At 32.0% G+C, this 14,910-nt stretch overlaps 1 non-coding gene across 1 annotated transcript; it reads left to right on the top strand.

Annotated features, from left to right (window-relative positions):
• The first annotated feature begins 13,022 nt into the window (after positions 1 to 13,022).
• On the top strand, positions 13,023 to 13,122 carry LOC136234512 (small nucleolar RNA snoR109). The gene has a single exon (XR_010691391.1). It is a non-coding gene; the product is annotated as a small nucleolar RNA snoR109 (small nucleolar RNA).
• The last annotated feature ends 1,788 nt before the right edge of the window (positions 13,123 to 14,910 follow it).

Genomic DNA, 14,910 nt, shown 5'->3' with positions numbered 1-14,910 from the left:
CGAAATTTCTCTCTCTCTTTGTTTTGGCTGAAGTGTTTGATTGTTTGTAGGAGTTAATCTCTATATTAATTGATTAAAATAATAAAAAATTTAATTAACTTTTTTTTGTTAATTAAGTAATATAAGAACCTAGTCTTGATCAAATTCACCTTAATGACCACGTAGAATTTGGTCATTCACCGTTACATATAGGCTTATTAGAATCTTAAGGTGGAGATTGAAAGCATCATGAGGCTTAGATTTAATAAACCTAGATCTAACGGTGAATGATCAAATTCACTTGCTCATTAAGGTACATGTGATCATTCCTAGATAAGAACCGTAGGATTATAGTAAGATTATATCTAATGTTAAATGACCAAATAGAAACTTGGTCATTAGGATCCAATTGAATGAGAGTGATAATAAAAATATATTATCACATAAATATAAAGTCTCAAACCCCAATTCCTCAAATGTTCTTTGAACCGAAACTAAATCTGACTTTCTCCTACATCTCAAATCCCTAAAATGGTTGGTCATCCTTCTCCAATCCGTCAATTTGTTTGAGTCTCCGATGTTGATCACTAGTCATCGTTCCACTTATGTTCGTATCTCTCGCTAAAGCTATCAATCATACTTCCATCGTCCAAGACTTTCACTCGCATCACTTGTCATATTTTTCCCACTCTGAGACATTGATACAATTTGAATACCATAAGCATTACAGCTAATCGACTCTTCTTCTTCTTACCCTTTTGTAAATTAAATGACGAGTCTCATTGGATTAGATGTAATGCTTATGGTATTCAAATTGCATCAATGTCTTAGAGTGAGAAAAATATAGCTAATCCACCCTTCTCCTCTTTAATAAATATAAATAACTCATAAGATTTCGTAGCAAGCTCTTTGATTAGCTTGATTAATTTTGTAGAATTAACAGAGTCAGAGAAGAATATTGAGAAAGGAACGATCACCATTAATTTGGTTTTAAGGATATGTGGCATTGTAACTGATCAAACAATATTTATGCCATTTAGAAACCTATGTATCTCTTCTTTCTCTCTCAAACTCTCTATAAAAACCTTAGCCTTATTTCTTGCTCTGAATTTGTGATCTTTGACTTCTAAACCTCAATTCCCTTATCTAACCTATGCTTCACTCTCTCTCTTCCTCCTTAACTGTCAAACGAGTGGGCTGATTTCAGGGGGTTACAAGAAAAATCCCATAACTAATGATATAGTTGATCGACTATATGGGTGGCCGATCAGCTATCTGGTATGGTCGATCGGCCATGCCTTATTCTTGAAGTTAATTTAATTAATTATGTGGATTTGTGGTTGATCGGTCATGCCTTAAAAACTTCTAAAGTTCATAAAATAACTCGAGATTCAGTTCATGATCATGTACGAGGCGACACGGGGTTCCCTTTAACATGCTGAGCAAAGGAAACTATATTTTCATCACTAGGATCAGAAAATTCCATTCTCACAAAACCGAAGTGGAACGCTGACTAGTGATCAGCGTTGGAGACTCGAACAAATGGATAGATTGGATAAGCATGACCAGCCATTTTAGGGATTTTAGAATTAGAAATCCAACTTTACTTACAGTTCAAAGAAAAAGTTAAAAGAAAATTTGATGAATTGGGGTTTGTGAATTTGGTTTAGGGCTGGGGTTCGATAATTACATTTTCCAAAGGTTTTGTTTTATTCTATTTATTTCTAACATTGAAACAAAACAAATCTGTCCCACCATTTAAGTGGAACAGTGCCATTTTGTGTAAAAAATTTGAAAAAACCCCAAAACAAACTTTTCTTCAACCTTTGGTCGAACCAATAGCAAGGAAAAGGTTGTCACCGCCGACTATGGACGGGTAAAGCTTCAAAATTCCAAAAATTATTAAATAAGAGTCAAGAAAATTGTAGAATTCAGTGGGGGCAAGTGCCCCCATTGCCCCCACTGTAGATCTGTCGATGTGTTACATGGGAAACAAAGTGTAAATTGAACTTGGGATTAGGTGTTGAAAATTAAATACCAGATGGAATGGATTGTTAAAAGATCTCGACTATATATATAATCTCAAAAGAGATGGTATTTTGTGTTTGATTTTGGATTTTTTCCGATTTCTTCTGGAATTATAAAGTCTGGATCTTCTAACTTAACCATCTCACATGGTAACTCATTTTCAACCTCTTCCCCAATACATTTCATTTCATTTATCTTCTCTACTAATGCTTCTATCATTTTATAGTTCAATACTTCATAATCTTTGTATAAATAGCATGTACATACTCAATATAACCTACAACCATATAAGCAAACCTTACCATATGTATTAAATAACTAATTTGACCAATATATAAAATTATAAATCTACAAGTGACACAATTTGAGAGATACAGATTAACATAAAAATTTATATTTTGGACAAAATTATATTTCTCAATTAACAACTCACCAATTAAATATGATTTATTAATGAAGAACATAATAGTTATAAAAAACTAATGTTTTTATTTATCATTTTATGTGAACAACTATTAGTAATCAACTAATTTTTTACAAAACATGTTTATATAAACAGTAGGTCAAATCAACTAAATAAAAAGATAATCATCTCAATGAACCTTTACCTTTTAATTCTAACGAAGTCGCTTGTGTATTAATGCTTGAAAATATGGCCTTGCTAGCAATTATACCTAGTAGTTGGATGTGCTTATACATTGAAGGCTTTTGGGCCTGAGATTTAGGCGAATGTTCAAACGCCCTTCAACGCTTTCATTCTCTACTAGGCACACCTCACTTGCAAATTTTGAGTTCATTCTTCTAAGAATTTCTCTTATATCTCGATATAGCTTCGAGCTAGTTAGGACCTATCACTTGATCTCAACTTTTATGTATGTTGCCTACAACTTTATAATTGTACAAGGTGGGACTAGGTGATAGGTCCTAACTAGCTTGGGGCTATATTGAGATGTCAAAAAATTTCTTAGAAGTACGACATCAGAGGAACTCGAAATTTGCAAGTGAAGTGTGCCTAGTAGAGAATGAAGGTGTTCATAGGCGTTCGATTATTCACCTGAATCTCAGGCCTAAGAGCCTCCAATGTATAAGCCCATCCAATTCGTTACAATCACCATGGGTCGAACGGATGTGGCACCCGTTTAGGCCAAATTTTGGCCGATTCTCTCAAAAAAAAGAATCAGTTTTGAAAAAAAAAATATGCAAATGGAAAAATTGTTCAAATGGGAGCGGTGATAACTAATTTGGGGCGATAAATAGCAAAATACATAGTATATTCTATCTGTTAAAAAAATATCTTTCAATATAGTATTGTAAAAACAATGCTATTATTTTTATTTTTGTTAAAGAACAATGCTAACATTTTTTTTTTAAGAATCAAATTTGACTCTAATGTTTTTAAAGAAGTAAAGATTTAACCCTAACGTACGAAATGATATATATTCAACCATAATATTTTCAAGCAAGATTAATTTTAGCTTACATTGCCGAAAATTTAACAAAGCTGATTTGATTGTTATTTAAATGTCACATCAGACATTCCAAACAAGTTTATTGATAAACTGAAGCAGTTTAGTACATTGTAATTATAGTAATATCATAATAAATATTTTAAACATTTGAGAACGTTTGTAAAAATTGTGCATACATCACTAAATTCACTAAGAAATATATTCAAAGAACGTCCAAATTTAGTAATAATAAAGATTGTTTGTGGGTTGTATGAGTTAATGATCGAAGAAAGGATTGTTTTCGGAATTGCCTTTTGTCTTTAAATACTAAATAGAAGATACAAAGTTGATAACAACCCAAATTATTCTTGAATAAGGAATAAGGGAAAATAAATAGAAATAATAGCAAACCATTATTCCTTCTAAAAGAGATATTTATGCATGATTAATATGGAATTAATGACAATTATTGCAGGATTAATGCAGGGGTAAATATATAAATAACGAAGAAAAGGAAGGAGTTTCTAGCATTATGCCACATTATGTGGACCATGGCGAGATACGCCATAACGAGATACGCCCGATGAGAGCGAGTAGTGGAGACTCGCCATAGCTCTCAAGGAGAGCGTACATACGCCTTGACGGATCAAAGAATACGAAAAGGCGCCTTTATTACCATCCATGAATGGGAATAAATACAATTAAATGGCAATTAATAATCATTAAAGGGGAATAAAGACTTGATTGTTCGAATACCTCAACTCTGAGGGTTTCAATACTAAATGCTGGGATTAATGGAGAATTGATAGCAATTAAAGATGAGTAATGACACAACTCTTCACCTGCTTCCCCATTAATGCTAAAGGTTACAGAAACCTATATAAATACCCCAGCTTCCTAAGATCAAAGGTACACTTACTGATTCTCTACTTTTGTGCTTATAGTTTATTCTCAGAAATATTACTGACTTTGGCATCGGAGTGTCCCCGGCCGATCCCAACGGCGCCTCACAGGGAAGTGCTCCGATCAAGGATTTTTCCACAAGTTATCAATTGGTGCGGTGAGCGTGGATCTCTAACAAACAGAAGATCACAAAATCTTGATTGTATAGAGTTTCACAAAGAACAAAACAATGGAGTCAACGGAATAGAAATCTCAATCTCAAACCTTGGCTCAATCATTACAACAAATCTGTCCAAAGATACAGTTCTCCATATATTGGTAGGAAAGAGTTTTCTACATTAAATGTGGAACTTTATGATGAAAAAGATAAGTTTCCCTCCCTTTGTTATTCCATTTTTAATTAAAGAAAATTGAGATCCCTCACTCTTATAAAGTGCTATGAATATCATTACATGTTATTATGATAAATCTAATAAATTGTGAAAGATAAAGTAATAGACACAAATCTTTCATTAAATCTTGCATGCTCAATATGTCTTATATTTTTATGCATGACGAGTATAATATGTCATTATCATTGAATTAGTACAAACGCATGTATAAGACCCGTAATCTTAGGATTTACAAAAAAAAATCATCCATTCAATGTGATTTTGTCATTTGATATTAAAATATCATAAAAGGGCTCATGTAATTACAAATGATTTAGATCTGGTCGGTCTTTTGGATGAACATGCATATAACTAGTAGAAGAAATTACAAAAAAATCATATTTGGTTTTTCCTTGTACAATTCACCATCTATATATGGCTTTTCTCCTATATAGTACTTTTAATATCAGAAATTCATATTTTTGAATATTGTTTTGTCAAACAGTTATTTCATTCCCTTTTTTACAAGGATGTGTCTATTCATATAAAAACTGTTTATTTGACATTGTTAGAATTTCTGTTACCAACACAAGAGACTTGAAAATATTGAGTCTATTTGTAATTATCCTATAATTGTCCCTAACTATTAAGGCCATTATGGGCTGATGAATTATCAAATTGGATAAACAAAACTTTCATATCCTGAGCTAACTTCAAAATAGTGCAAGTGTCGGTTTCGGATCAGAACATTAATTTATGCAAAATTCTTAGGATATACATGAGAATTCCTTAAAGATTGGAGGATTGTATGTGAAGGTAGGTGAGAGTGGATTTTGAGTAATTTTCCTTACACTCCAAATTGGAGGAGAATCATGGTACATGTATTTTTCTTTCCAAATTACCCTTTCTCTTTTATTTTATTCATACAAATGAAATGATATAAGAGTAATTTCATATATAACTACATTATTAAACCATCACTTACCTTACTTTAATTATATTTCATCCAAACGAGGCATTAATGATCTCTGAATGCCATTAATGCATGGATGCACAATATTGATTGCAAGTAAATAGCAACTATGTAAGATATCTTACCCAATATAGAATGTCATAACTTTTATGACGTTTAAAATAAATATGCTATCTTGGATATTAATGCGCATTGAAATACAAAAGGACATTGTTCTTAAACCATTCTCATTATGGTTATTTATTAAGAATTCATTATGATATTTATGTGCAGTAGTAATCTTTATGGTTATGACCGTTATATGTGGTATTATTAACACAAGCATGAATAAAATTCTATTATGAATTTGTTTGACATATAATATTTACTCGGTTTTATCCTTTGACTAAGTTCATTCTAGAGTCAGGGACCAACGTAAAGTAATTACTAAATTGATTCCAAGATGAACTAAGAATTCCATAAAGAGACATTGCATCGTACATTGATAGTTGGGTCTTTTTTTTTCTTGTTCTTCATACAAATAGCTTCTTCTTCTAAATTGGATTTCCTCTTCTAAAGTTTGAAGGTAAATAGTAAAGGATAATTTAGTCATTTCTGAAGTCATAAATGGTAAAAAATCTAACAAACAGACGGAAGGACTAAACAGTTCACTGAGAAAAAAGTTAAGGACCTTACCATGTGTTTTTAAAAATACATGGACTAAACAGTGTGTTTTACCAAAATATAAGGACTAATAAATTAATTACCCAAAATATAAATAATATATAATGTTGCAAAAAAGTTCATGTCTAATTAATTGCTTTCAAATTCTTAGAACATAAAATCTGGCCATGTGGCAAAGGAGAGCTATTATCTAAAGAAAAATCTCTACCAATTTAATAAATATTTAACTACAATTTCAGATTCATTTCGTCATTTCATCGCCATTTAGTTCAACATTCAAGGACCCAATTTTCAAACCAACTTTACCAACAAAATAATTTCATTGGCAATTGTAATCCACGACTTGAAAAACCTCAAACCCAATTGAACGTTTTCCAACATCAAAGAATACTTTATCTTTAGCTGATATTTCATTGATTGTGCGTTTATAAGGACCAAACCACTTGGCCTCCATGTACCCGTTTCCTCTCCACGGTGGAACATGCAATTTCATCTTTTCCATTGATAATCTTATTGCACTGCTCATTAATCTCAGTATTTGTTTCAACTTCTCAGGCTTTCCGACAAATATCTTAGGAAAATAATTGAGTAATGTTATGTAAGCTGTAGTAGGACGAGCAATTTTAAATTCCATCGCTAAATTAACTTCAATAATAAAGCGATTATCATTAATATTCACATCTATATACTCGTATTCTCGTGACGGATGCTTCCCAAATTTGCCCCAACGCGATTTGCAAAGACCTGTAGGACATGAATATGTATAATATGAGCCCCAAACATAGTAATGTATTAGCTCTCAGAAATTGATACATTTGACACTAATTCGGTAATTTATACAACACGAACACGATAATTACCAGTATATGGAAATCTGAGAATTATGAGTAAAAAAGAAATTAACCAGCATCAAAGCCGTGGTGGCGTAAATGAGACATCAATGTGCGTTTACTAAAGCCTTGTGAGGATTTTTGATCAATGATCTCAGAAGCAAGTTGAATTATCCTTCTGAATTCATCATCTTCGTCTTCATTGCTAAGAAGATTCTGCAATTTGTTGTTGTTTTCAGAATTAGAGTAGTAATTTGGTGATTCTTCAATGTTAGATTCGGATTGTGAATCATGATTATTGACTCCTTCGATAAAAGAGTTGACTAGATCGGAAAGATAGTCGGAATCTTCAGGAGAATAGTGCTCGCTCCCATTTCTATCGCAAAGCCTCATCCGAACAGCCTCGTTAAAGACCGCAGCCATCCCTTTCAACCTCATTCTCGATTTTGGGAGAAAATGATTGAAGTGAAAGAATCAGAATGGAATGATTTTGGAATTATTGAATATATATAAAAAAAAGAAAAGAATGAGAATTAGGAAAGAATGGCGATATATCCATATAAGGATGACAATATTAATGGACTCATATTTTCCATTCAACTTCATTTCAACTAATTTTTACATATTCTACTAAAATTCTGTCAAACTTTGGCTTGGTCAAAGTTCGGCTTAGTCAAAGCTTGGTCAAAACTCAATAAAAGTTCAGTTTGGTCAAAACTTAATAAAAGTTTGGCTCAGTCGAAGCTCGTTAGAAGTTCAATAAAAAAACTCGGTTTAGTCAAAGTTTGATAAAAGTTCGGTTCGGTCAGATTCGATTGAAACACGTAGTCAAACTTGTCAAAACTAGGTTTCAGATGACTCGGTTTGAAATATTAATGAGCCAATAGGTTCGGCTTTGCTCGTTTACACCTCTAATCAGGTTTGAAATATTAATGAGCCAATAGGTTTCAGATGACTCGGTTTGAAATATTAAACTAATAAAAAAAATTAAATATATCACATTACGTGTTAAGCTTGTCCAAAATTTAAAATTTCAATATTTTGGATCTATTAGGTATTCCCTAAATCCAAATTTCTAATTTTCTCTTACTCCAATTTTTTTTTTTTTTTTTTTTTGCCTTTTTAGGCATCCTTAAATCCAAATTATTAATTTTGTGTTGACCTGATAGACCATCTAAAATCAAAAAAATTTAATTGTTTTTAAATTTTCAGCCCTCCCTAAACCCAAAGTTTTTTTTTACATGTTAGGACTATTAAATGAAATCTAACTTAATTTTGAGAAATTGTACATTAATACTTAAAATTGGTTCTTGACCATTCAACTTATAACATGCATATATAAAAAAAAAAAAAATTAAGCAAGTTCGATTTAGTAAAAAAAAAAAAATTCCGAACGCACATATAAAATCGGACCCCAATCGAGTAATCATGATTATTGTCACTGTCTCTAATGTCTATAAAAGAAAAATAAAAAACCGTGTACATAAAAAGATAGAAATAGAGATGACCACGAGAAGACAAGGAACATGGAGGAAGAAGATAGATATAAGAAAAATAGAAAACAAACTCCATCTCAATACTACTTTCACTAAACGTCGTAAAGGCCTATTTAAAAAATTAAATGAGTTTTTTACCTTTTCCGGCATCCAAGCTGCCGCAGCTTTTACATTTTCTCCCTCCGGTAGAGCCTACCGATTCGGCAGTCCATAGCAATTTTTCGTACCTGAATGTGCAGAGCAACCATTCTCCTCCTGTCAGGTTGAATATTTTCCTTCGACCCAGTCATTACATGCCCAGATTCAAAAATGCTAGTTCCAAAATTTCTGGCAAAGTGTTGTAAGTTTTGCCTCGGGGCTAAAACAGGCCTAGCCTCTGGAACCGTAGTATTACTCTCCCCTTGGACGCTTGAAGCGGGCGAGTTGCCTGACCCTGAATCTTCTCTGAGCCATCTTTCCCCCCTAAGAGATTCTGTTTACGGACCGGAGCTCTGAGGGAAACATCCCACATTCTGACTACCTCCTCCTCCTTACTCTTAAAGTAAATATCACAGTGCCTGTCTAAGTATCAGATAAGCCCGCAAATGAAACAAAAAGTAGGCTATTTTTCGTACCTGAATGTGCAGAGCAACCATTCTCCTCCTGCCTTCCTTACCTTCTTCTCTATGTAACGGCTTCCTGATATCAATACAGACTCGAACTCTCAAGAAACTTTGCATGTGAGTCCAGGAGTTCCCCGGGTCAGCGGACACAAAGGTTCCAATAAAGTTGCCAAGTGCTTTTGCAACCGTTTCAGAAAACAGACCTGGTGTAAGCCCGTAAATCTGAACCCAAAAATTCTCATGGGTCAATGGAGCTTGAGATGGTAGCTCTCCTCCATTCGTGCAAAAGACAGTGTATTATGTTTTATTTTTTTCACATCCTAACATATGTTTGTGATTTGTTAGTGTTAAAATGACGCACGGGTGAAGTGTAGATGGTAAGATTCATGACCGAGCAGACAGTTTGATGAATTATTTCTGAAATTGACCCAAATTATCAACATTAAACGTAAAATTGCTCTTGGCTAAAAACGTTAGGGGTAAAATTGCACTATTTTAAACGTTTGAGATAAAATTGCTCCTAACCCAAAACGTTAGGAGCAGTTTTGCACCTTAACCCATTATTTATAAATTTTTAGTCCCTACAAATAAATCTTAGACCTTAAATATACGACCCATCTGATAAATGGATTGATACAATATGATCTATTTATTAAATGGTTTGACACAGATTTATCCGTTTAACTCGATTAACTAAATGGATGAAAAATAACACCAACAATCTATTCAATTTAATCACATATATAATAAAATCAACAAAAGAGTTGTAAAGCCCACCAACTCCATTTATGGGTAAATTACATACGTGGTTTATAACCTTTACTCCAAATCACACTTTAGTGTACAACCAAAATTTTGTCACACTAAACTGTACAACCTTTTAGTGACCTCCCACTAAAGTGTACAGCCGGTAATTTTAACCGGTCAACGTCAGGTCAACGCGCCACCTCATCACTTTTAACCTCCTAACAAATAAAAGTGGACCCCACCTAATGTTAAATGACTAATTTATCCTTAATTATATTTTATTTTTTTTCATATTAAATCTTTTCTCTCTCCTAAATTTTCTTCCCTATCTCTCTCTTCCTCCTCAGGCTCTTCCGTCGTCTTCTCCACTTCTGTCTTGGTCTCTTCCATGGTCTTCTGGTCTAACAAAAACAAATAAAATCGTAGAATAAAACACAAATAATTTGCATTCCCATGAAAAACAGACAAGAATTTGATTCGAATGAATTTTAGGAACTTGGGAAATGGAATTGGAGAGGCCGCGAGTTTGAGATTGAGGAATTGAAAAGTGAAACCCATAAGGAAAAAGGAAGGCGAAGATGCAACCAAGGATAATTCCAATAGCTATTGCGATTCCCGATTCTGATTTGCAAACTGAATGAGCGTTGCTGCTGTTTCTCTTCTACTACCGTACATATTGTTCGTTTTCTGCCATTTGTAATTTCTCTCCTTACTGATTCTCCCTTAGGCTTCATCTGTTTCTTTACTTTAGTTACTGATTCTTCGAATTTTGATTTAATCATGTTTGTTTTGGTGTTTTAGGATTCTGTGCTCAAATTTAGGTTTGGTTTATGTTTTTCTCCAATTCCATTTGAAACAAAGGATGTGAAGCTATTGAGATGATGGGATTATGGTTTGGTAAAAGTGATTTTTGAGGGAAAAATGTCTGCGGACTCAAACTCAGGGTTTCATCAAGAAGAAACCTTGGCTTCTGCGCTAAATCGGCTTCTGCAACTGCTGTTTTTCACTACTAAATCAGATATAGAAAGTGTTTGGTAAAATTCCGAAATAGCTGCTTTTTGCAGAAAAAATAACTAATATGTACTACATATCAAGAACAACAAACAATTAACACCAATAGCAAATATGACCAACTGAAATAAACGATCCATCAATCTAAAAAGCTCAAATTAGTATAACAGATTAACATCTCGATTGAAAAATCTCTTAAGACCTCAGGCTTGCTAAGAATCTGGGCTTCAAAAATCTTTTCAGGTCTCAGGCTTGCTAAGAATCTGGGCTTCAAAAATTCATTGGAACTTTTTTTTTATTTTTTACATCTCTATGTTTTTTTCAGCAACTAAAAAAAATAACAAATTGAATTTAAGGTTTTCAACGAAGTATCAATTTAACTCTAACATATAAAATATCATTTTAGCTTTAACATTTGTGAAGTGGTATCAATATAACCTTGAATAACGGAACTTGACGCCTTAACATTTGTGAAATAGTATCAATTGAGCTCCAAATTCCGCCATATAAGACTAAATTGGTACCATTTTATAAATATTGAGGCGAAAATGATGTTATTTTACACGTTGAGGTTTTAAATTGACACTTTCTTAAAAATCTTGAGACAATTTTGATATCTTATCCTTAAAAGAAACAAGGAAGGACCGAATATAGAATGCAATGTTGAAAATTTGGGGATTTATAATACATTTTGAAATTAGGGTTGCCACACTGAATTGGTTAGAATGATGTTCAGATCAAACTAATTTGCAAGAAATGGCTTAATGAAACTAAAAATAAAAAATCAGAGATTCAATGTGTCTAAATAAAGAAAAAAAATCAATAAGTTAACGCACCAAAAAATGAAAAACTAGGTATATAAGGATGCTTTTTGCTTTTTTTCTGCCCCCTTAATTCATTGGTTTGATTCGATTACTAACTGAACTAAACTGTCGATTAACTAAATCGAAATATGTCATATTTTCATAATCGAACCGAACCAAATAATTACGTAACCGAATATTACCAAACTAATTTTTTCTATTCAATTACCAACCGAATAATTGAAAACTCATAATATTTCATTTCTCGTATATTTTTGTTTCATTGGTTTTCAAATAATGTATATATAGAAAGATTACAATTAAAGAAATTAATGGCCACTAAACCAAAATTTATATATGTAAAGATAAATATTTTTTTAAGGATTGGACTTTATATTTTATAAGTTATTTATACATGTAAAGGTAAAATTATATAATTTTATATTTATACATTAAGTTCGGTTTGGTTATCGGTTATACCGATTTTTTTTTCCAATAACTGAATCAATAACCAATTATCAAAATAAGTCAAAATTAAAACCAAGCCGAACTAAAATGTTAAAATAACTAAACCCAGCTAAAATTGTAGTTCGATTTTCAGTTTGCTAATCAGTTACTAATTAAGGATTAAAGGTCAATTTGGACCTTAGAATTTGCAGATAAATTCAATTTAGCCAAAAAGTTTAAGAATCAACTAAATTCCAAAGTGAACAATTGACAAATTAACCAAATTATAAAAAATTTAAATACCTAAATATTTGTTAAATTTAGACTAATTTGTCCATCAATTTTAAGCTCCAAATTAACCCTTGATTCATAGACAAACAAACAAGGAAAAACATCGTACGCTTATAAATTGGGCTGAGATCTTCCAACAAAGCCCATGTTTAATAATGGGCTGAGATCTTCCAATAAAGCCCATGTTTAATTTGAAGGGCTGAGATCTCCCATTAAAGCCCAACTTTAATTTGAGATGCGATTTCAACTCTATAAAAGGCAGACATGTAGTCTGTCATCTTCTAGGTTTCGCTATTTAGAGGTCTCCGCGCCGGCTGCGGTTTTTCAATATTGTTTTCAGTCGGAAATATCATATTTACGGTTTTAATTCGATAGCTAAATATACCAAGAGAAGCCATAAAATTTAGTTATATTCATCTTGTTGCCAAAGCAGTTGTAGCTATATCGACCAGAGAATTTTACTGGCCGGTTGTTTCAGATCTATTTTGGATCTGCTGTCGACATATCTGCTTACCGATCTTCCCATATTCTTTTTTTTTTCTGGTCTATTTTAGTTTATGATGATAAAGCCTGAGAAGAGTGGAATAGAGATTTATTTAGCCAGTTTATAAGATCTGCATTCTGCTCTAATTTTCTGCAGTGGCTACAATTTATTTTGCTGTTTTTCAATTTTTAAAAGTTTTGTATTCCTGATTCAGATTAGGGTTAAACATCTGTTTGGTTTAGGTAACTAAACAATTTATAAAATTATTGCATCTTTCAAATTATTTCTAGAATAAAAAACACAGATTAAGTCTGAATTTTAAAATTTCCGACTGAAATTTTGTTTTGGTCGAAAAAAGTCTCGCACTGTGTCCACTGCACCTGAATGTGAAGAGCGAGATGACCATCCTAGATCTTTTTAACTTGTCAATTAAAGGATAATTCTGTAATTTTATACAAAGTACCATTAGTTTTTAGAAAAACTAATAAATAAAAATTAATATTTGAAATAAAAATTGAAATTGAAATAAATAAAGAAATTTAAAGTAGAAACTAAGGGTAAATTGATTTTACCTATTTTCATATTATGGTCACTGAACTTCATTTCTTTTCAGTATTACTATTGAATTTACAGTTTTTAACACCGATTGCCATTCAATTTTAACTATCTTCTTAAAATGACCGTTAACGACCTCAAAATGAAAATATTCAAGAATTAAAGTTGTTCAAAACGACATTTATCATAAAACCACATTTTTTATTTTGGAAAATCATATTTTTGGAGCTTCTCTATCTAAAAATTCACTCTATTTTCTAACCAAACAACACTCAAATGATCTCAAAATGAAAATTTTCAAGAATTAAAGTTCTTTAAAATATTATTAACGCTTTGGATTTCTTGTTTTTAGCCGTCAACGGTCGTTTTGAGGCGTTGAATGAAGTTCAGCGGCCATAATATAAAAATGGATAAAATTCAGTGGCCATTGATGTAATTTACCCTAGAAATTAACCATCATATTGATGATATGAATTATTGTTTATTAGATTTTTATCACGAGATCAGGACTGATTCAAACCATATGTTTTGATCTCGTTTTTATTTTATATTAGACTTCAATTTTATAATTGCAATTTTCATCTTGTTGTGTAAATTTAAAATACTTTTCTTTTCAAGCGAAAAACAATTGCTGGAATTTATGTATCATGATTAATTTAGGGTATTACTATTTACCATCTCCAAATTATTTATTACTGTCTCTATTTGGATAATTTTATCCTTTTTATAAAAAAAGTCGAAAGCTGAAATATGGATTTTTGGGAGAATCGGCCAAATTTTGGTCTAGGCGGATGCCGGATCCACCCGTCGGATCCGCCTGACCATTGGTCGGGCGGATTTCGGCATCCGCCTAGGCATAATTTTGCCCATTCAAAATCGTCCAATTTTTGGTGGCAAAAAATACAAAATAGTCACAAAAAATATACATTGTTTTCATGATTTCTTTGATAAAAAGGTAAATTTTAATGTTTTCTTCTCGTAATCATCCATTTCTGGGATTCTCATATTATCACACATCAATTATTTTCATAATTTCAATTATTGTTGTTCGGGTTTGTGATTTTAGAAAGAGAATTTTCAGCTTTTTTATCAAAATTATGAAAAGGGCAACAAATTCCAAATGGAGGCGGTAACTAGTAAAAAGGATGGTATTTAGCAATCTACTTAATTTAACTCAATTTGAAATTTATGTATCAACTCAATTTTCAAATTGAAAAATTGATTTGGATAGAATAAATTTTAATACCAAAAATTTATAAAATTTAGGCTATTTTGTCAA

The sequence above is a fragment of the Euphorbia lathyris genome, chromosome 6, assembly GCF_963576675.1.
Source record: "Euphorbia lathyris chromosome 6, ddEupLath1.1, whole genome shotgun sequence".
Classification (NCBI taxonomy): Eukaryota; Viridiplantae; Streptophyta; class Magnoliopsida; order Malpighiales; family Euphorbiaceae; genus Euphorbia; species Euphorbia lathyris.
Note: the sequence above shows the minus strand (reverse complement) of the source record. Positions and strands in the feature narration are given on the sequence as shown.